At 39.8% G+C, this 21,261-nt stretch overlaps 1 protein-coding gene across 4 annotated transcripts in view; it reads right to left on the reverse strand.

The window, feature by feature from the left end:
• The window catches only part of LOC140477084 (RNA-binding Raly-like protein), a 910,390-nt gene that overhangs the window by 860,193 nt on the left and 28,936 nt on the right, over positions 1–21,261 (reverse strand). The window contains exon 1 of one of the 4 annotated variants that reach the window (XM_072570325.1): positions 10,114–10,130. The exons of the other annotated variants lie outside the window; for them this stretch is intronic. The gene's annotated coding sequence lies outside the window, so the exon portion shown is untranslated. Of the gene's footprint in view, positions 1–10,113; positions 10,131–21,261 lie in introns of those variants that run through there. 4 annotated transcript variants of the gene reach the window in all.

Consider the following 21,261-nt stretch of genomic DNA (forward strand, 5'->3'; position numbering starts at 1 on the left):
TGGCCATATGCAGTCAGAGGCCAGGAATTCTGCAGCGAATAACTCATCTCCTGTCTCCTCAATGCCTGTCCATATTTACAAGGTACAAGTCATGAATACTCTGCACTTACCAGAATGAGTGCAGCTCTAAGACTCAAGATGCTTCATCCCATTCAGGACAAATCAACCCACTCAATTGGGACCCCATCCATCATCTTCAACATTCACTCCCTTCAAACAGGTGCATAATGGCAACAGTATGTACCACCTACAAGATGCCCTACAGTATCTCAAAAAGACTCCTTCAGCTGCACTTTCCAAACCTGCAACTACTACCACCTAGAAGAACAAGCATAGCAGAAGCATGAGAACACCACCATCTACAAGTCCACCTGCAAATCACATACCTTCCTGACTTGAAATTCGATTGTTGCTCCTTCACTGTTGCTGGATTAAAATCCTAGAACATCCTTTCCAACAGCACTGTGGGTGTTCCGACCCCCTAATGGCTGCAGCAGTTTAAGAAGGCACCTCACTACCACCTCAAGAGCAAGTAGTCACAGAACATACTGGCTTGGACATCAAAGCTTGCATTCCAAGAATGAACCAAAAAGGTCTCCTGCAATTGCTCTTAACCACAGGATTTGAAAGAGAGTTTCCCTTAATTTTTTTTATCTTTAGATTTTCTCACTGATTTTAAACTAATTTCTTTTGGTTTCTCGCAGTAAAGTCCCGATTGGTCAGTGGATTGGACCACCGAGGGTGATGATATTTAGTTGGCACTGGCTGCATGGGGTATGTTTCTAAATCAAGATCTTTTCCAACTGATAATTTCATATTTTCATATACTGATTAGCAAATATTAATTCAGGTTCCCAAGGATGTCATTTCCAGACATTCCAATAAGGACCCTTTGGCAAAATAACACACAGCAAATATTTTCCAATGAAATTGATATCTTGGCTGTGAAGTGAGCAATTCTTATGTTGCAAATTACACTCTCATCTAAATAAGTCTAAACTACTGCTATTTCTAGTCACTGGCACCTTTATCTACTGCTAGGTTCCAGCCATTGAATGTCAAATATCTGTCACTTACAGTCCAGCTGTCTCATGCTGATGTACCATCAGTAAATACGGTTTGTTTTCCACATTGATGCAACTTTGTGACTAAAAAATGTAAATAAATTTGACCTCATTTTTTTCTGTTATGCTTCATAACTTCTACGTAACAAGGCAGACGTGCCTGAAAATCACGGGTGAATGAGTAACAAATATGTTCAACAGATTCAATGTTCACTATTTCAACAAATGTTATTTGTAACTGAAACAAGACATTTAATGCCTCAAATTGTTACTATTGTAAGCAATTGTCACTAATATTGCATCGTATAATGTGTTTCTGAAATGCAGGAGCATTTACACTTCCAAATCAGAGCTGATTCTGCAACCTCACTATTCAGACCTCTTCAATAGTGGCAGTATGGATTAAAAATAACAATTCCTATACAGTGAGACATTGAGGGAGAGATATAGTATCAAAATTATAAAGATAGATTTTGATCCAATAAGACGGCAAACACAGGACAGCCAGGATTATTTTTTAAAAATTTACCAAGAATATATATCATGAAATACAGAGCTAATCCACATGACCATACTATCCTCAGGCTATTATCAACATGTGGCTGTAATACACAACCAGTACATTCAAAAAAGACAGACAGCTTAAAAATAAGAATAAATATATTCCAAAACCATTTATTTTAACACTGAGACCACAAACTGTGCACAAAATAAATTAACAGCAAAGCTAACTTTTGACACTGAACCTGAACAAAGGGAGGTAAGTATACCAAAGCAATATCGCTTTGTAGCAAATGTCACAGGGTCTGAAATACAAACAGACATTGCTGGAGAAACTCAATACATCTGGCAGTATCTGTGAAGAGAGAAACAGAGTTAACGTTTCGAGTCCAGTGACCTTTCTTGAAAACTATTCCCCAACAATTTGTTTTTTCCCTTTTAGATTTCTAGTATCTGGAATTCTTTGGTTCAGATTGGTATAGATGGATTGTCAGATACTAAATTGTAACAAAAATACTAAATATTAGTTTAATTTATGTAGAAAAATTTATATCTTCCAGTCATATGAAGTGTTTCATAGCTTTTTTTTCCAGTTCTCGAGAAGCAGCCAAGTAAGACTTCTGCATTCATGGTTATTAGTTATGTGAGTTGAATTGGAACACTGGCTAGTACACTTAGAATTCCGAGTGTTTATTCAAATAGTTATTGCGAGTAAATGAAGACCCTTCCGACAATGTAACATTCTCCCAGAACCATCCGGACATATCAGCCTCCAAATATACTGAAGCCCATGTGTATTGCCTGGACCTCTCAATCACTTAGAGAAGTCAGTGTGCTATCAATGTAATTCAATTGAAGCAGCTAACGGAGGGCTCCTGCAGTACATTGGTGATGTCCTCATCTCTGAGCCAGGAGGCCCCAATTCCAGTCCCACCTGCACCAGAGGTGTGTCATTAATATCTCTGATAAAAATATTTATCATGTTACTGGAGGTTTCAAACAAAATTAGTAGTTCATAGAATTTGTGAAAAATTACGTTACACTCAACACTCTCTTCAAAACGACAATGGCAAACAAAACATCACAAAAGCAGAAGAGAATTTTCGAACAAGAAATCCATCTTGTTACCGTACGCTCACACATTTTTCAAGCCAAAAAGTATGCAGTTAGTAACTGAAATGCCACCAGCTTCAACAATTGTTTTTTCTTTTTAATTTATTTATTCTACAACAGAGAGAAAATCCTAACAATTCCATTTTACTTCTGAAATTACACTGCGGTCAAGCAAACCTCAAGCTCATTTCCACTATTTTCTGGGCAACATTAATCTGTTTAAAATAAATGGATTAAGAACACTGTTTAAATGAGATTGGCAGTTCAAATGACTACGCTAAGAGTTTGTATCCATGCATGCTATTTCTTCATAATTCCAATATTAAATAAATATCCGTCATTATTACAGCTCTCCATGATAGTAAAGGTTCAATGATGTTGAAAGTATATCTCAAAATCTCAGTTTTCAGAACAAACCAGCATGACTGTCTTAATATTTTCTCACAGCTAAAATTCCTAAAAGACATTGGTGCATGCCATACTCCAAATAAACTCTGATCCTTTCTATATCAACATAATAAACCCCACCGAATTTGTACATCTCTCTTTGCTAATTTAAACTAATATATTGTTTGTCTGCCCTATTGCAGTTAATCACCATCCTGGAACTATTGACCTATTTATTCACTCTTAAGCTGTGGGTGTTAGCAAGGCTAATGTTTATTGCCCAATTATTGCCCGAGAGAAAATGGTAGTGAGTCACTTTCTGGCACCACTGCAGCACATACTGTAAAAAGGTACTCCTACACACAGCACTACAATGTTGGGAGTTCCATAAATTTGAGCCAGTAACAATGAAGGAAGAATTATATATTTTCAAATCATTGTGATGTGTGATATAGATGGGAACCTGATGAAAGTGACATTGACCTGCACATACCACAGTTCTAATGATTAGAGGTTGTAGGTCTGGAACATTCATATTTCAAAAGTAAAGGCTTCAAGTTGCCCTGCTGCATAAATGTAGTAAAGATAGCTGCTATATACATTCACAACTTTATCATCTGACTCAGGCCTCATTTGTTTTAAACACACAAACTGCAAACATCTTGATGATGTGACTTCAAAAATTCAGCTTCAGTGGTGCAATCCAACTGAATGCAATGTCTAAATCAGCTACATTCTTTGCTAGCTTTACATGTCTAATACCAGGGGAATGTTCAAATGAGATGTGAGGGGCAGGTATTTTTAAAGAGAGTGGTAGGAGTCTGGAGTGTGCTGCCAGGGGTGATCATGGTGGCATTTAAGGGACTTTTAGATAAGCGCATGAAAATGCTAGGAATGGAGGGATATAGACCAAGGGCAGGCAGACAGAAGAGATTAGTTTAATTTGGCATCATGTTCAGCATGACATTATGGGCTGAAGGGCCTGTTCTGGTGCTGTATTGTTTTATGTTCTATATACCTCGGCATCATTTTGGATTCATTGTAAGGGTCTCTTTATGTATTCTGGATTTCTTTTAAGCTGATGGTCAGTGTGGGCTGATCCAGCGACTCAATCAATATAGCCTCATATATCCTGCAAAACAGCTTTGGAATGGATGAATAATGCCTGTTCATTAGCAGATAAACATTTTTAAATGACAGGCTGTTTTATCTTGCTTTTTTCATTTAATCTTCTGAGATTAAAAGTATCTATTCAAAATTATATGCAGATTGTCTTCTTCAAATCTGTTTTGGTATCATCCAGCACAGCTGTGAGAAAAAAAACTGGGAAAAGGCTCAGAATTGGGATCATGATGTAATTTAAGTATTCGATAGGGAATGTTTCAGAGGCATTTCCTTCAGCAAATATTATACCCATCATGCCTCTGTGAAGTTGCACAATTATGTCAACAATGATAATGTGATAGCCAAATTTGGATGGCATTTTCTAGAGATCATTACTGCTATGCTCAATGCCTTTTAATATGACTGAACCCAAAATGCAAACACAGTCTTCAGTGGCACTTTTCATGCAGTTGCCAACTCATTAACCTCCCCTCAGTTTACACAAATATTGAACTATGCTTCAGGCAGCATGTCATTCTATAAGCTTTGCTAAAAATCTGTTTGGTGCCTACTCCAATTTAGATTCTTCCCCACCATGAAGATATGAGAAAGATGGCATGGTCAGTTAATTAGCACGAATCATTTTCCTTCATAAATCAAGGAGAGGAATCATTCAAGTATTATTAAATTCGGAAATGCAACTTGATACCTTTGTACGGCCAGCAAGTTTTTTTTAACCCAGCAGTCAGTTTCTTAATGCATGCGTCATGAAATGCTGATTAGGTATGAATCCCATATGAAGTTATATGTATCATACAAGCCATTTAAAACATCAAGAGAAGGAGAGAACACAAAAAGGTTAAATGATCTGAAATTAAATGGTAAACATGGTTTGAATGTGATTTGGGTCTTGCCTGCAGACTAGCATTTGTTTCCCATCCCCAACTACCCTCGAATTAAACTATTTCAAAGGTAGCTAAAAACCAATCAATTAGAGGTGATATTTGAATCTGGAGACACATTTAGGGCGCACCAGGGAAGGATAATAGATTTTTACCACAATCAACAACAGATTAATAGTCACCATTACTGAGTATTGCTTTCAATTTCAGGCTTTTAGTAACTTAATCTAATTCCTCCCAACTGCTGTGGTGGTATGAAAGCTCATGTCAGCAGAACATCTACAGTCCTCACTTTCGCCTCTGCAGAGCATTAGCCGGGACCTCAATATTACTATTACTGTGCCTTCATACCTGTGCCACCTTCTTCCATCAGAAATTGAGCTCAAAAATCAAGGCTGACACACCACACAGTATCGAGGCTGTGCTACACTGTCAGAGGTGCTGTCTTTTGGATTAGCCATTACATCAAGGTCCTAAATGCTTGCAAAGTTATCCTGAGACACCATTTTGAAAAATAGGAGCGAGTTACTTTTTCCAAGCTGGCCATATTTATCTCTTATTCAACATGATAAAACCAGTGTATCTAGCCAATATCACTTTGTTGTTTTTTGTAGCTTATGTGCAAAAGAATGGCTGGTGCATTTTCTACATTACAACAGTGAATGCATTTCAAAAGTACTTCAATGTTGGTAAAGCATTTGGACACATTCAGTGTCCATTAGAAGCAATATACAAAATGCCTTCTTTTGTTTTAGCTGCCTCAGCCCTGTTGTTCTCACACAGACCTTGAATTACCCACATATTCTTCCACCCATTTCAAGCACTTAACCACTTTGTATTGTTTCACTAGGATTTAGGAATGCATTATAAGTACAAAATATCCACAATGCCTTCAGACCAAGGATAATTAATATTCATCCTGAAACATTAACAGTTCTGATCTGCACAAGTACTGCCAGACAGACTAAATATCTCCAGTATTCTCTATTTTTATTTCATACTCCCAGTAACAACAAGATTTTGCTCTGACCCAAACTATCAAAACTGACTTTGAAAAATTCATTGAATTATTATAAATTTATCAAAAGTATAACAAAAAATAGAATGGTACTTAGAATACACAGATAGGAGCAGGTGTGATATTTCCCACCTGGGAGGTGGTGAGAAGGGAAAATAATTGGGCAGGCTGGCCTTGTACAGATGTATGCACCTTCTTATCACCTCAGCAATGAAGTGCTGGGCAAGCAACCTCTACAGCTTATTACTAATTAACACCCTTCAGTGCTCAATTAGTAATCAATTAAGAGCTTGTCTGCTCAAACACATGCCTTTTCTAAGCAGGCAAGTCTCTTTTTTTCAAACAGGGAAATGAGGATGATTTGCCTTGGGGATGCGGCAGAGGTCCTCCATTTTCCCCAATATGGAGGCATTTGGACAGACAAAAGGCTACTGAAAGCCACTGCCTTCATTTGCCTTTAACTACTCTGACCACCAAGCCCACGCTCCCTATGACCAGCCAGTCACCAGCACAATGGTGAAACTCTTCACGGTTGCACAGCCTGAGTCCTTGGTGATATTTTACAGCACTCTGAGTTGGTTGGTCTCAGTTGAACTGGCAATTACAGGCAACGGCAGACATCAGTGGCAAGGCTACTGATTGGACAAGAAGCTGGCTGGGCAGCACTTTAGCACAGGCAGAGTCCGGTTATGAATGGGTTCCATTCTGGAGTCTGTTCACAAGTCAATATGCACACAAGTTGGAACACAACATAGGATAATGGAAAGCAGCATTTCTGAATACAGGAAATGTTCCTATGTCAGGTTTTCAAAATTACAATTACATATGGGATCATGTTCACAAGGAAGAATATTTGTAAGTTGGACATGTGTAAATCAGAGACCACCTGTACCTAACTGGGACTTGCCCCAGCAATCTTTCTCACTTGAGTTTATCAACCTTGGAATTGCCTACCTCAACAACCTGTGCATAGAGCACTAAATTCCAACCTATGCAACTTTCCTTCATCAGCTACAAAGCAAGCATGCATCTGAAATTGTAATTTCATGGAACAAGTATATTTTCAGGTACAGATAATTCTTCGAGTCGACAGTGAATAAAATATTGGTGTAACGGTCAGAGTTATATTCAAAGGCATTTTGGAACCAGCCTGACTTCCAGAAAAAAGGTTCTCCTTTATGCTTGAAGCAATGATTCTGTGTAGGTGAGCTACTTGTCTTCTTCCATAGGTGGCAGTACTCATACAGGGGTCGCAGGGCTATTTGTAACCTCTCTTCTCTTTACCTGTAACCTGCAGTACACATATCCCTCTGACCTACTATCTGATCTCCTTGACCATACGTTTGTAATCAAAAGAAGATTCAGTGCTGTGTGCCCTTCTTTGCAGCTTCAGAATGAATTTGAATACCATAAACAGGCCAATTTAATCCTGTTTCCACACAAAGGAGGTTAAAGGATCTCATTATAACTTAATAGATAGTGTATTATATTACTTTTACTTTGTGTTACCACAGGCTGGTCATGGCAATTTTTGAAACTGATATGATTGAAGGGATAATCTGAAGTACACTTCCATATCCCATTAAACATCCTTCAGCATTTCAGCATAAATGTGAGAAAATGTACTGAATATTGACATCCCAGTCACAATATAGCTATGCCCATGATGAGCTTCTTTATACTAATCACAGGGATTCAAATGAACTCATTCAGACAGATCTGATCAGCTGCACAGCAGCCAGCCCACATGAATAACCTCTCCTAAATCTCCATGCTTCCCTACTCCGAAACTTATAACTTTCTCCAATTTCTCTCTTATCACCCCTCACATCCTGTCCGAGCTCATGTTGTTTAGAGATCCACCTTCTGCTTTCTTGACTCTATTCCCCCTAAAAAATGGAGCACTCAGCCATTCCTCATTGACTGTTTTGGCTGATATTGTTCACAGTTCTCTTCCTTCTGCTCGTTGCCCCTTCTCCTTCAAATCTATCATCATCTCCTCTCTCCTAAAAGGGAAGGCCTTACCTTCATTACCACCCAATTGCTAACCTCTTTATCCTCTCTAATATGCTTGAATATGATATCATCTCTCAAATCCAGGTTAATCTTTCGAATGTCTGAATCCCATCAGCCAGATCTATGCTCCTGCCATAGTACTGATACAGTTCTTACTCAACTCTTAAAAGGATATTTTATGCAACTGTGACAGAGGTACAGCATTCCTCCTGTCCTTACCAACTAGCCTTCCAAAGTTGATGACACCATCCTCCTCCAATACCTTTCCACAATCATCCCGTTAGGATGGGCTGCACTTTACATATTACCTAGCTGCAGCCAGATAATTATTTGCAAAGGCTCCTCCTCCCATTACTGTACTGTTACCTTCTGGGTCCAACACAGTTTTATCTTCCACCCTCTCAACCTCTCCTTTTTCTCATCTTCATAGTGACCCTTGGTGATACCATCTGAAAGCAGAGTTAGTTGTCATATATACTCTCTCAATGCCAAGCTGTTCTATTCATTCCTTCACTGTTACTGAATTGTTGACTGCATAATCAAAGCCCAGTACTGGAAAAGTAGAAATTGCCAATTAAGTATTGGGAAGACCTCTGTTTCCATTCCAATCTCTGTCCCCTAACTACAGATTTCTTCTGACACAACCTGAAGCTCATCCAGACTGTTCACAATCCTGGTGTCATATCTGGCCACAAGATGAGCTTCTTGTTACATATCCACCATCAGTATGGTTACTTGTCACTTCCATAACATTAGCTGACTTCAGCCCTGTCTCCGCACAGCGGCTGCTGAAACCCTCATCCATGCCTTCATTACGTCTAGACCTGACTATTCTAACACCCTCCTGCCTGGCCTCTCATGTTCTCCCCTCTGTAACCTTGAGGTCATTGAAAGCTCTTTGGCCTGCGTTCTAGAATGCACAAAGGTCTGTTTAGCCGTTGCTCCTGTGCTCACTGAACCACAATGGCTCCAAGTTAAACAACACTTTGACTACAAATACAAGACCCTCAGATAGAAATTTCTGAAGTTTATGCTTGCTTAAACCTCACCAGATCTGCTGCTAGAACATAAAACAATTTTAGGGGAAAGTAGTACTTTGTCTGCAGATTTGCAGAGTTCTCTTCCACAAATTTCTCTCCTTTGCAAATACCCAATTACATCAACATAGGAGGCAAACGCAAAAGAATCTGGAGAACTGAAAACAAGATCTGCTGCTGCATCTCCACACCAAATTATTTGATTGTGGTGCCACTTGTTTTCAGCTCACATGCTGAAGCTATAGTATTGAAGGTTGAGCCTTTAAACAAGGTAAAACAGACTGGCCAATTAATCACAGATGAAAGAGAAACTCTGGGGGCTGAAGTTGCTCTTTCATTGAAAACTGAAAGAATACTCATATTTCTCCACAATTCAGGTCCCAGGAACAACTCGTGGCTTTGAAATTGCTGCAAACAGGACCTATTACATTTCATTAATTTGAGAAAAGTACACATTGTTTCATTTTTCAATAAGAAAATTGCCTCCTGGTTATATAATAACAACGACATCAGTTAGGAATAAAACTTCCTTAAACTTATGCTTAAGCTTAGAAGACGTCAAAGCAATGTAGGTACTTTAAGCAAAAGCAAAGCGTTCTGATTCTTAAACCATTGGAATTTCCACTCATTCGAATGGCTGCAAAGTCAATGAGCTGCAACAGCAGGGGGCGGAGAGTCAATACAAATTTCACATTGAGATTCACTTACATACTGTTTATGAGCTACAGGCACTAAAGTATCTCCCTGTTCCAACTGGTCAGGTATATCAGAGAATTGATCTACTCATACGTTAAGCTGGCCAAAAGCAGGGAGTTAGAAAGCAAAAGGAACGACAATTGCCAGGAGCTTCAAACCTTTTGCCGACTGACGTTTTTATGGAACAGCATTCCTCATTTCCAATTATATATTTCCAACATATTTTCTTTAACCTCGTGAAGATCATGCTATTGATCTCTTGGTAAATCACTCACCATCTGACACAACCAGGCAGAACATGAAAGATGCAAACTTCATTCTTTTTGCATACACATCACAGTTAAGATTCTACCATTGAGCCAAAGCCATAATCTGCAAGCTAAAGAGCCTTAGGCTTATTTCACATGGATGCTTAGAAGACTTAAAAACTGCTTGATCCACTGACCTTTTTCTTACAGTGGTACAGCTGTCCATAATTGTCATCACTACTCCACACAAATTGACAGCTGCACTGGAGTAAAGTCATGTGCAGAATAACATGAAAGAAAGTGCTGCCAGTGATTTTATAATTTATTGGCTGAACCAATTATTCCACATTCCACAGACTCCAAAATAACCTTTCTTCCCTCTGTTAGCAAGAATTTATTGACCTCTGCCTTTAAAATATTCAAAGACTCTGCCTCTCCAGTAACAGAGTTGCAAAGACTCACACCCTTCAAATAAATATTCTCCTTATCTTTGTTTTAATTGCAGAACCTTTGTTTTTAAAGAATGACCCCTAATTCACCAATCTCCCACAAAAGGAAACATCCCTTCCATATTCACATCCAAGACCCTTCATGATTGTATACATTTCAATCAAATTGCCTCAAACTCTCCTCAACTCCAGTAGACACAGGCCCAACTTGTCTAAATTTCCCTCATTAGACCATAAAGAGGAGGTTATTCAGCCCATTGAGTCTACACTACCATTCAATGAGGTCATGACTGACAATCCTCAACTACACTTTGCTGCCTTATCCCTGTTGCCATTAAATTGCTTACTGATTAAAACTGTGCCTATCTTAGCCTTGAAGATGTTTAATGACCCAGCTTTGACAGGTCTCTGCAGAAAATAATTCCACAGTTTAACTGCCCTCTGAGGAAAACGTATCCTCAAATCTGTCTTAATTGGGTGATCCCTTACTCTGGAATTATGTCCTCTGGTCCAAGATTCCTCCCCCACCCCCCCATAAGGGGAAACGATTTCCCAGCATCTACTTTGTCAAACTCCTATGAATTGTCTATGCTTCAATGGTCTCCTGTCATTCTTCTAAATTCCAACAAGCCCAACTTACTCAACCTCTCCTCATAAACCAATCCACTCAATCCAGGTAAGTCCAATAAATCTTCTCTGAACTGCTTCCAACATCTTTTCTTAAGTAAGGAATCCAACAGTGAACAGATATGACCTGTATAACTGAGCATAACCTAGCTACTTTTGTATTCAGTTCCCCTTGCAATAAACAAGAACGTTCTATTGGCTTTCCTGATTACAAACTGAACCCATATGCAAACATTTTATGATTCATATACAAGGACATCCAGATCCCTTTGTGTCATACAGCTCTCTAATTTTCAGCATTTTGATAATATGCTTCTTTTTTATTCTTCCAGTCAAAATAGATCAATTCACTTTTTCCTACATATACCATTGTTGCCCATTCATTTAATCTATCTACTGCTCTTTGTTGCTTCCTAATGTCCTTTTCCCAACTTACTTTCCTAGCAATCCTTAGATGATCAGCAAATTTGGCAGCCCCTTGTGTCTGTTACACCATTCATTAAGATCATTGGCTGATCCAATTTTTCCACATTCCCACAGACTCCCAAGTAACCTTTCTTCCCTCTCTTAGTAAGGATTTATCCACCTCTACCTTCAAAATATGCAAACACTGTTTCCTCTGCATTTTCTAGCTTTGGTCCCTACATCCAAGTTATTTATATAAATTGTAGGTGGTTGAGGTCCTTGAATCCCTGTTGCACACCATTCCTTACAACCTGCCAGACCGAACTCAAAATAAATTGACTAAACAAAATCACAGGACATGAATATTAATAACTTCATTATCTTAAAAGGTACGAGTCATATTAAAGGTATGAGTAATATAATGAATACAGTTACTTATTTTCTCAACTGAACTTTAATTTTCTTTTACGCTAACTGACTTAGACATTCACAACTCAAAGTTAGATTCTGAACAAAACTTTCAAAGAGATTAATTACTTGGTCTGAGTACTGCTTTGAGGATTTTACAAGGGTTGAGATTTTTGTGACTTCCACTTAATTCTGGTAAGCTTTTCTCTTCCAATCTCCTCTTGCCATCCCACAGTTGTTGGTGGCATGTTTAAAGCATGTTTAAAACTCCCTTGGTTTTAATATAGGACCAAATTATGCAGATGCTGGAATCTGTATAAAAACAACAAATGCTGGGAATCACAGTTTGAGCTCTGATGAAGACCATAAGACCATAAGACCATAAGACATAGGAGTGGAAGTAAGGCCATTCGGCCCATCGAGTCCACTCCGCCATTCAATCATGGCTGATGCGCATTTCAGCTCCACTTGCCAGCATTCTCCCCGTAGCCCTTAATTCCTCTAGACAACAAGAACCTATCAATCTCGGCCTTGAAGACATTTAGCGTCCCGGCTTCCACTGCACTCCGTGGCAATGAATTCCACAGGCCCACCACTCTCTGGCTGAAGAAATGTCTCCGCATTTCCGTTCTGAAATGACCCCCTCTAATTCTAAGGCTGTGTCCACGGGTCCTAGTCTCCTCGCCTAACAGAAACAATTTTCTAGCATCCACCTTTTCAAAGCCATGTATTATTTTGTACGTCTCTATTAGATCTCCCCTTAATCTTCTAAACTCCAACGAATACAATCCCAGTATCCTCAGCCGTTCCTCATATGCTAGACCTGTCATTCCAGGGATCATCCGTGTGAATCTCCGCTGGACACGTTCCAGTGCCAGTATGTCCTTCCTGAGGTGTGGGGACCAAAACTGGACACAGTACTCCAAATGGGGCCTAACCAGAGCTTTATAAAGTCTTAGTAGTACATCTCTGCTTTTATATTCCAACCCTCTTGAGATAAGAGACAACATTGCATTCGCTTTCTTAATCACAGACTCAACCTGCATGTTTACCTTTAGAGAATCCTCGACTAGCACTCCCAGATCCCTTTGTGCTTTGGCTTTATTAAGTTTCTCACCATTTAGAAAGTAGTCCATTCCTATATTCTTTTTGCCAAAGTGCAAGACCTCACACTTGCTCACGTTAAATTCCATCTGGATCATCTGGACTTGAAACACTAGTTTGCTCTCTCTTCACAGATGTTCCTGATCCGTTGTGATTTCCAGCTTTTGTTGGTTTCCCTTGGTTTTAATATTTTTTAATTTTGTTGTTGTGCACCTGGGAAGTCTCAATTTTTCTCCCTTTTAACATTGGCTAGCCCAGAACTGCACTTTAGTTAACAAGAGGTTGAACCTCTTAACCAACACCTTGAATTTCAAATCTCTGCTTGTAAGAAAATGCTCCTTGCTCTGTGGCCAACTGTTCTCCAAATAGAAAGATAAAACTAACAATCATGCTTAAGATCAGAGTCATATCAAAATTTATCCACCTCTACAACTAACATCTTTCTCACCTTTTTTATTCTATTATTTATCTCCCATCAACTCGGTCACATGATCATTTACAGGTTTCTAGGTGTTGACCAGAAATCAAGTCCTAGAGATTCCTAGTTCTTAGAGGACTCCACACCTCAACATAAAAGAATGTTATTTCACCTTCCAAAACACCTGGGGCATCACAAAATCTTCTTTTGCATTTATATCACTGCTATCATCATCATTCATCTTGTTATCTGAAAAGCCTAGACGTATAAGATAATCAGTGTTTTTAAACATTCTGGTTTGCTTTATCGGAAGACTTCAAAGTGATTAGCTGCTTACCTGCTTGCTGACATCACAGCTGCTGCACATCAAATGATCTCTTTGATTTGGCGTCAGATGGAAACAGCTCTCAGAAAAGGGAGAGGCACTCAACAGGGATTGCCAGGTCTTCCTGAGCAACTTTAAGATCCACAACAAGCACCATTGCATGCTGCCCAGTGTTCTGGCATAGTTAAGTTGCAGCAGTGTGCAACACACAATTTAGAAGCCTACAGTGTCTTTATGCAAGAAAATCTGGTGGCCTCAAGTTGAATTACTGATTCATAAACTGAATATGATGCGTTGGCATGAAGTTGCTTTTTTGTTGCATCAATACAAGATTAACCATGTAGCTGCAGTATAATTTTGCCAAACTGACTCAACATTATGTAGCAAGAGATTACCTGGAGGAAGTCATTTTACAATGCTTGTTCTATGCCAGCTGCGATATGATTATCATTGATGCAAAGCTGCATACTCGAAAATTAATGTGAAATATAATTCAGTGAAAAATCTGGTTTATTTCCTGAGGCAAAATTCATCCTCCAATAGCTTATTGCTTTTATTCAGTGAAGAGCAGAATCATATAAGACAGGAAGGCTTTGATCCTGAATTGTTCTTATTTCAGTAATATCAGCTACAAGTTTCCCACAATAGGAAGGGGAGATCGTTTAGGATTCCTACTGTTCATCACTGTCCAGCAACCTCCACCGAACATAGGTCATTACAGACAACACAAAAGACAATAGGTTTGACTGTGAAATCTTGAGATGCCAAAAGCTTAATAAAAGTCTATGTGTTTCCACACACAGATACAACAGTTAATTAAAACTATACCTCGAAGATAGTCCAATGGTCATAACTACTGAATGGAAATTAGTCAGAGGAGAAAAAATTCAAGGAAGACTCCATCTCATGCTTCATCAATGTTGTTAGAAAATATTTGACTCAGAGTTGGAAGCTTGTGAAAAGAACTCAGTACACGTTTGAATTCTTTCACTAATTAGACAGTCTGCCAAGTGAACAATGCAACTGCACTACCCTTGGCATTCAAATATAAATCTAGGACTACAAGCACGCTTACAGTGGGTGCAAAGTAAAAAATGTTTACCAGAATGCAAATCCTAATGACATAGGTATTGTAATGTCTTACTTTCTGATCATTGAACTTGTCCATACTCATTAGTGATTCGTCAGGACACCTGACCTCAGGAATAATCCTTCCAAAGAGCACCATGCGTGTTTTTCAAACCTTATCTTACTAAACTAGTTATAAATGGGGCTGATATTTCCAAATTGGCAATAACCTAGTGAATGTGCCTTGTGATATTGGAAGAAGAAAATTTAACTGTGCATTGAAGTGTTTCACACTTCTTCTTGCTGTATATGGTGTAGCCACTGGGTGAGTTTAATTAAGTTTTGATCCTTTAAGAAATCAGATGCATTTTCTTCAATGACATCTTGAAAAATCTCTAATTTTAAATTCCTCAGGACTTGTTCAAAATGTACAAGAGTTCCACAATCTATAATAAACTTAGTAGTATTTCACTAATTAACTCACCTATTGCATACAATTGGCTCTGTTGCAAGTGTAAGGACTGAAACTGAGATGCTTTCCCAACTCAAACTATATTTATCCTGCAATTTTAAAAGATGCAGAGAGTAGAAAAGGAGTTCAGTATTAGTCCTTTTATTTTAGGCAAATCCATAGCACTGCGCTTTCAGGAATTGCTTCACACAGTTTTAACTAATTTAGGAGCAAGGTTCCCTCTAAGTTGCAGTTCTGTATGTGCTACTGCTCCAAGGGTCTGGACACAGCAATCTGTATGCTGACCTCATTTGCAGCATTGACTTCTAGTTCTGGAAGTCGCTGCCATGCACAGCCTCAGACGTCTGCACGGAAGAAAGGAAGTTAGTGGTAATGCTGGTCAGGAGATCTTGTGTTGCAGGGATTGTGTCTCTACCCCTAGAGTCAGAAGTTCACAGTTCAAGGCTCACTCCAGGAGTTAATGGCCAAGGAAGGTGCACATATAATCACAGCCAAACAGGTTGAGTATCAACATGTAAATCCTTCCAAAGTATATCAACGGCAGGTGATAAGAGCAGGAGAGATTCTTAGTCAGCCATGTGATGGAAACCATGCATAATCCAGAGTACGCCATAAATGTAAAAAGAGAATGTCAGAGGTAGGATGGCTCAGTTGTTTGGAAAAAAAAGGATGTGGATCAGATTGGCACCAACCACTAGGGGTTTGAACCCCATTCTGGCTTGAACTTAGGAAATAGGAACAGGAGTAGGCCATTCAGCCCACTAACTATTCTGTCATTCATGCAAATAATGGCTGATCACCTATCTATACATTATGTTTCCACACAATTTCCAAATCTCTTGCTGTCATTAGTAACCAAAAATCAAAGTCACTCAATGCTTGAGCTATCACAGGCTTCCGTTATACAGAATTCCAAAGATTCACTAACTTCTGGGTGAAGAACTTTATGTTAGTTGTAAGTGGTGTGTCCTTGTTCTGGAACTCTATTCTATGGATCTAGAATTACCAGTCTGTGAAAACATCCAACCACATCTACCTTGTCATTCTCTACTTTTTAAAAAGCTGAGCCCAACTCTCAAATGCTTGCTCATATTTCCCAATGGACCATGAGCCAGCACTGAACCAAGCTGTTCAGGGTAATCACTGACCTCATCCCTTCTGGAGATCTCCCCTCCACAGCTTTCTAGCTCATAGTTTCCCAACAGTGCACAGCCCATTTCTACTCCTTCCCAAAATCCACAATCAGGACTGTCCTGGCAGAACTGTCATTTCAGCCTGTTCCTACACCACTAAACTGATTTCTCCCTGCCTTGATTCTAATTTTAACCCTCTGGTTTAATCTCTTCCCACTAACATTCATGATTCTACTAGCATCTTGTTGTCGGATCCACAGTTTCCAGTTTCCTGGCCTCGGTCTCCCTTTCACAATGGATGTGCAATCGCTCTACATGTCGATCCTCCAGCAAGATGGACTGAAGGCTCTCTGCTTCTTCCTTGAAAAGTGATCTGAACAGTCTCCATCAACCAGTACCCTCAGTCTGGCTGAGCTCATCCTCAATGTGAACAACATTTCCTTTATCTCACTTTCTCTAATTAAAAGGTGTGGCTATGGGTCCCAGGATGAGTCCATCTATACCTTTCTGTTTGTGGAGTATGTAGAACTTCCCTTGTTGTACTCAAACTTAAGCCCTCACCCAGAACTCTTTCTCCAATACTCTGATGACAACTTCAGTGCGGTTTCCTGCTGTCATCAGGAATTGGAAAACTTTATCAATTTTGCTTTCAATTCCCATCCTTCTCTCACCTTTATCTGGTCCATCTCTGACCCTTCCCTTCCTTGACCTCACTGTTTCCATTTCCGAGAACAGCCTTTCATTCATTCCAAGCCAACCAACTCTCACAATGACCTCGACCGAACCTCCTCACATCCTGCTTCCCCCAAGGATTTCATTCCATTTTCTCAGTTCTCCTTCTCTGTTGCATCTGTTCCTATAATGTCACCTCAAAATTGAATTCCACAACTTCAGAGCATGACCTTTATATCCTCTATTTGTCTCACACCCAAAACCCCACCACACGAAAACTCCTTTTCATGTCTTCATTTAAGGTTCTATTTTTCCTTCACCACCATTAGCAATGTCTTTGTCTTTGCCTCTGTGCACCCTTACAACTTGTACCACTTGCTCTTCCTTCCCTTGTGTACACCATAAACAACACTACTTTCTAACCCCTTTCAGTTCTGAAGAGGACTCATATCTGACTCAAAATATTAATTCTATTTCTGTCTCCTCAGATACTTCCAGACTTGCTGAGCTTCTCCAGCTGTCTCTGTTTTTATTTCAGACATGCTGATGTTCTTCTTGCCAAATGCGGTGATGCCTTCTCTCACTTTGGTCTGGCAGGTTCCACTAGCCTCCCCTCGGCCTCTGTGAAGTAATGTGTGGCTCCTCTAGAAGCCCTATCCACAGCCTCTAAGGATGAGATATGGAGGCCTCAAAGGAAACATTAACAAAACTGCCTCCTGCAACTTCTACCACCTCAGATTTTGATACCTCAGGAGAGAACCATAAGACATAGATGGTTTGGGAGTACAAGCTGGTGAGTACCTCACAGCAATAGCTTCTGGCTGAGAACGAAACACCCCAGGCCGTTGAGGCTTGGAGGACTGTTAGGACCGGAGGCAATAGAGGACTCTATGATGTCAGCAATCAGGGAATTCATTCAAATGAACATGGAGGAGCAGTAGCAGCAGCAGCAACAGCAGACAGGTACCTAGGACACATTAGCTCTCACTGTCCAGATACTGCATTCATGCAACAATCATGTGACCATCACTAGGTCTTGTGGCAAAAAACCCTTCAAAACCCTTAATGCATCTTGGAGTTGGCCAAAAAATTTCAGCCCTTTTCTTAATCTGTGAAATGCCATAAAGGGGAGGTTAAAAGATTTACTTTTAATACAAAATAAATTTCCAGACATTTGATAATCTGTCCTCAAGAATCTTTTTCAAAGTACAAAATTTTATTGTCAACCAAATCTTGAAGCCTCTGTTCATTATGCCAAACAGAGCAAGTCACAATCATAAAGTATACTGAACAGTATTCCATGTGCTAGATTGAAAAAAAAAGGACCCATAGGTTTGTTTACATTGTAATGTTAACAGTTGTGAAGCTAGTAAAGTTAGAGAGGTCTAAAGAGTGTGGAGTTTTGCAAGAACAGCAGTCGACACTGAGGTCCAGTTGGAAAGGAATTCCCTGTAATTAGTACATATGTGAAATGAGTGGTAGGTGATTCTTGACAGATTCCCACTGGAAATAGATGGTGACATCTTGCAAAATGTCCAGATTACAGAGGAGGAAGTGCTGGATGTCTTGAAATGATTAAAGGTGGATAAATCCCCAGGACCTGATCAGGTGTACCCGAGAACTCTGTGGGAAGCTAGAGAAGTGATTGCTGGGCCTCGTGCTGAGATATTTGTATCATCGATAGTCACAGGTGAGGTGCCAGAAGACTGGAGGTTGGCAAACATGGTACCACTGTTTAAGAAGGGCGGTAAAGACAAGCCAGGGAACTATAGACCAGTGAGCCTTACCTCAGTGGTGGGAAAATTGTTGGAGGGAATCCTGAGGTACAGGATGTACATGTATTTGGAAAGGCAAGAACTGATTCGGGATAGTCAACATGGCTTTGTGCGTGGGAAATCATTTCTCACAAACTTGATTGACATTTTTGAAGAAGTAACAAAGAAGATTGATGAGAGCAGAGTGGTAGATTTGATCTATATGGACTTCAGTAAGGTGTTCGACAAGGTTCCCTATGGGAGACTGGTTAGCAAGGTTAGATCTCGTGGAATATAGGGAGAACTAGCTATTTGGATACAGAACTGGCTCAAAGGTAGAAGACAGAGGGTGGTAGGTGGAGAGTTGTTTTTCAGACTGGAGGCCTGTGATCAGTGGAGTGCCACAAAGATCGGTGCTGGGCCCTCTACTTTTAGTCGTTTACATAAATGATTTGGATGAGAGCATAAGAGGTACAGTAAGTAAGTTTGCAGATGACACCAAAATTGGAGGTGTAGTGGACAGTGAGGAGGGTTACCTCAGATTACAAACAGATGGGCCAATGGGCTGAGAAGTGGCAGATGGAGTTTAATTCAGATAAATGCGAGGTGCTACGTTTTGGGAAAGCAAATCTTAGCAGGATTTATACACTTAATGATAAGGTCCTAGGAAGTGTTGCTGAACAAAGAGACCTTGGAGTGCAGGTTCATAGCTCCTTGAAAGTAGAATCGCAGGTAGATAGGTTAGTGAAGAAGGCGTTTGGTATGCTTTTCTTTATTGGTCAGAGTATTGACTACAGGAGTTGGGAGGTCATGTTGCGGCTGTACAGGACATTGGTTAGGCCACTGTTGGAATATTGCATGAAATTCTGGTCTCCTCCCTATCGGAAAGATGTTGTGAAACATGAAAGGGTTCAGAAAAGATTTACTAGGATGTTGCCAGGGTTGGAGGATCTGAGCTACAGGGAGAGGCTGAACTGGCTGGGGCTGTTTCCCTGGAGTGTCGGAGGCTGAGGGGTGACCTTATAGAGGTTTACAAAATTATGAGGGGCATTGAAAGGATAAATAGACAAAGTCTTTTTCCTGGGGATGGGGAGTCCAGAACTAGAGGGCATAGGTTTAGGGTGAGAGGGGAAAGATATAAAAGAGACCTAAGGGGCAACTTTTTCATGAAGAGGGTGGTACGTGTATGGAATGAGCTGCCAGAGGATGTGGTGGAGGCTGGTACAATTGCAACATTTAAGAGGCATTTGGATGGGTATATGAATAGGAAGGGTTTGGAGGGATATGGGCCGGCTGCTGGCAGGTGGGACTAGATTGGATCGGGATGTCTGGTCGGCGTGGACGGGTTGGACCGAAGGGTCTGTTTCCATGCTGTACATCTCTATGACTCTATGAGTCGAATGGTATTTAGAATTCAGGTTGAGATGGTTTACAATTCTAAATTTAAGTTGAAGGGATGTAGTACAACACCCTATGATACAGTGCACTATGCAGACCATTGTGTGGACAGAGGGGTAATACAGTTGCAACAATTTTGGAAATGAGTTTCTGGCACAACTCAGCAACTGGACATATTTCAGACTTTCAGAGAAAAAAAATTACTGATGGGTCTAGATGCGCTTACCCAATGGGCAATACTGGACAGTTCAGAGATCATGGAGATAAACTAGGAAAAACAATTAGGCGATTCTGAGCAAGGGCAAAGACAGCAATTGTTCACATGGACAGGGAATGTGAATTACAAATGCTGCCAATAAATGTTTGGAAAAGAATTTGGAACAATTAGGAAAAGGAATTAATTCTGAAAAGAACTTCTCAAATTTAAGTGATACAGTTGGGTCCTGATGGCTACAACGTGGCTATTTTGATAGTGAATAAGAAAATTTCCCCGAATTGACAGAAGACTGACAACAGAGAGACATCAGTTTAAATATCAGAGAAAGCTATACAAAAAGGCACGTCGCAATTTCATTAGACAGGAAGGATAGAATATTTTGTCACAGAGAACAATTAATACAGGAACCACTGTTTCTTTTAAAGAAAATAGATAAACATTCCAAACAGAGAGAAAAAAGGATTATAATTGTGCAATGTTCTGGTATAAAGACAGCAGAATAGGCTGAAGGATTTCTATACATGCTGCAATCTTTCCCAGCCACACCATCTCTAATGTGGTGGAACTGGAAAAAAGGAGTGAATGAAATTACACTTTGAAGGATAAAATACTGAATTGCCATTAATGATAAATAAAGCAGCAATGTAAATTCAGAAACTAAAATTTCCAGAAAAAGATCATTCTCTATTAACAAACAAAACCTGCTTCAGCTGCCACTGAAGGTA

The sequence above is a fragment of the Chiloscyllium punctatum genome, chromosome 5 (assembly GCF_047496795.1).
Source record: "Chiloscyllium punctatum isolate Juve2018m chromosome 5, sChiPun1.3, whole genome shotgun sequence".
Taxonomy (NCBI): Eukaryota; Metazoa; Chordata; class Chondrichthyes; order Orectolobiformes; family Hemiscylliidae; genus Chiloscyllium; species Chiloscyllium punctatum.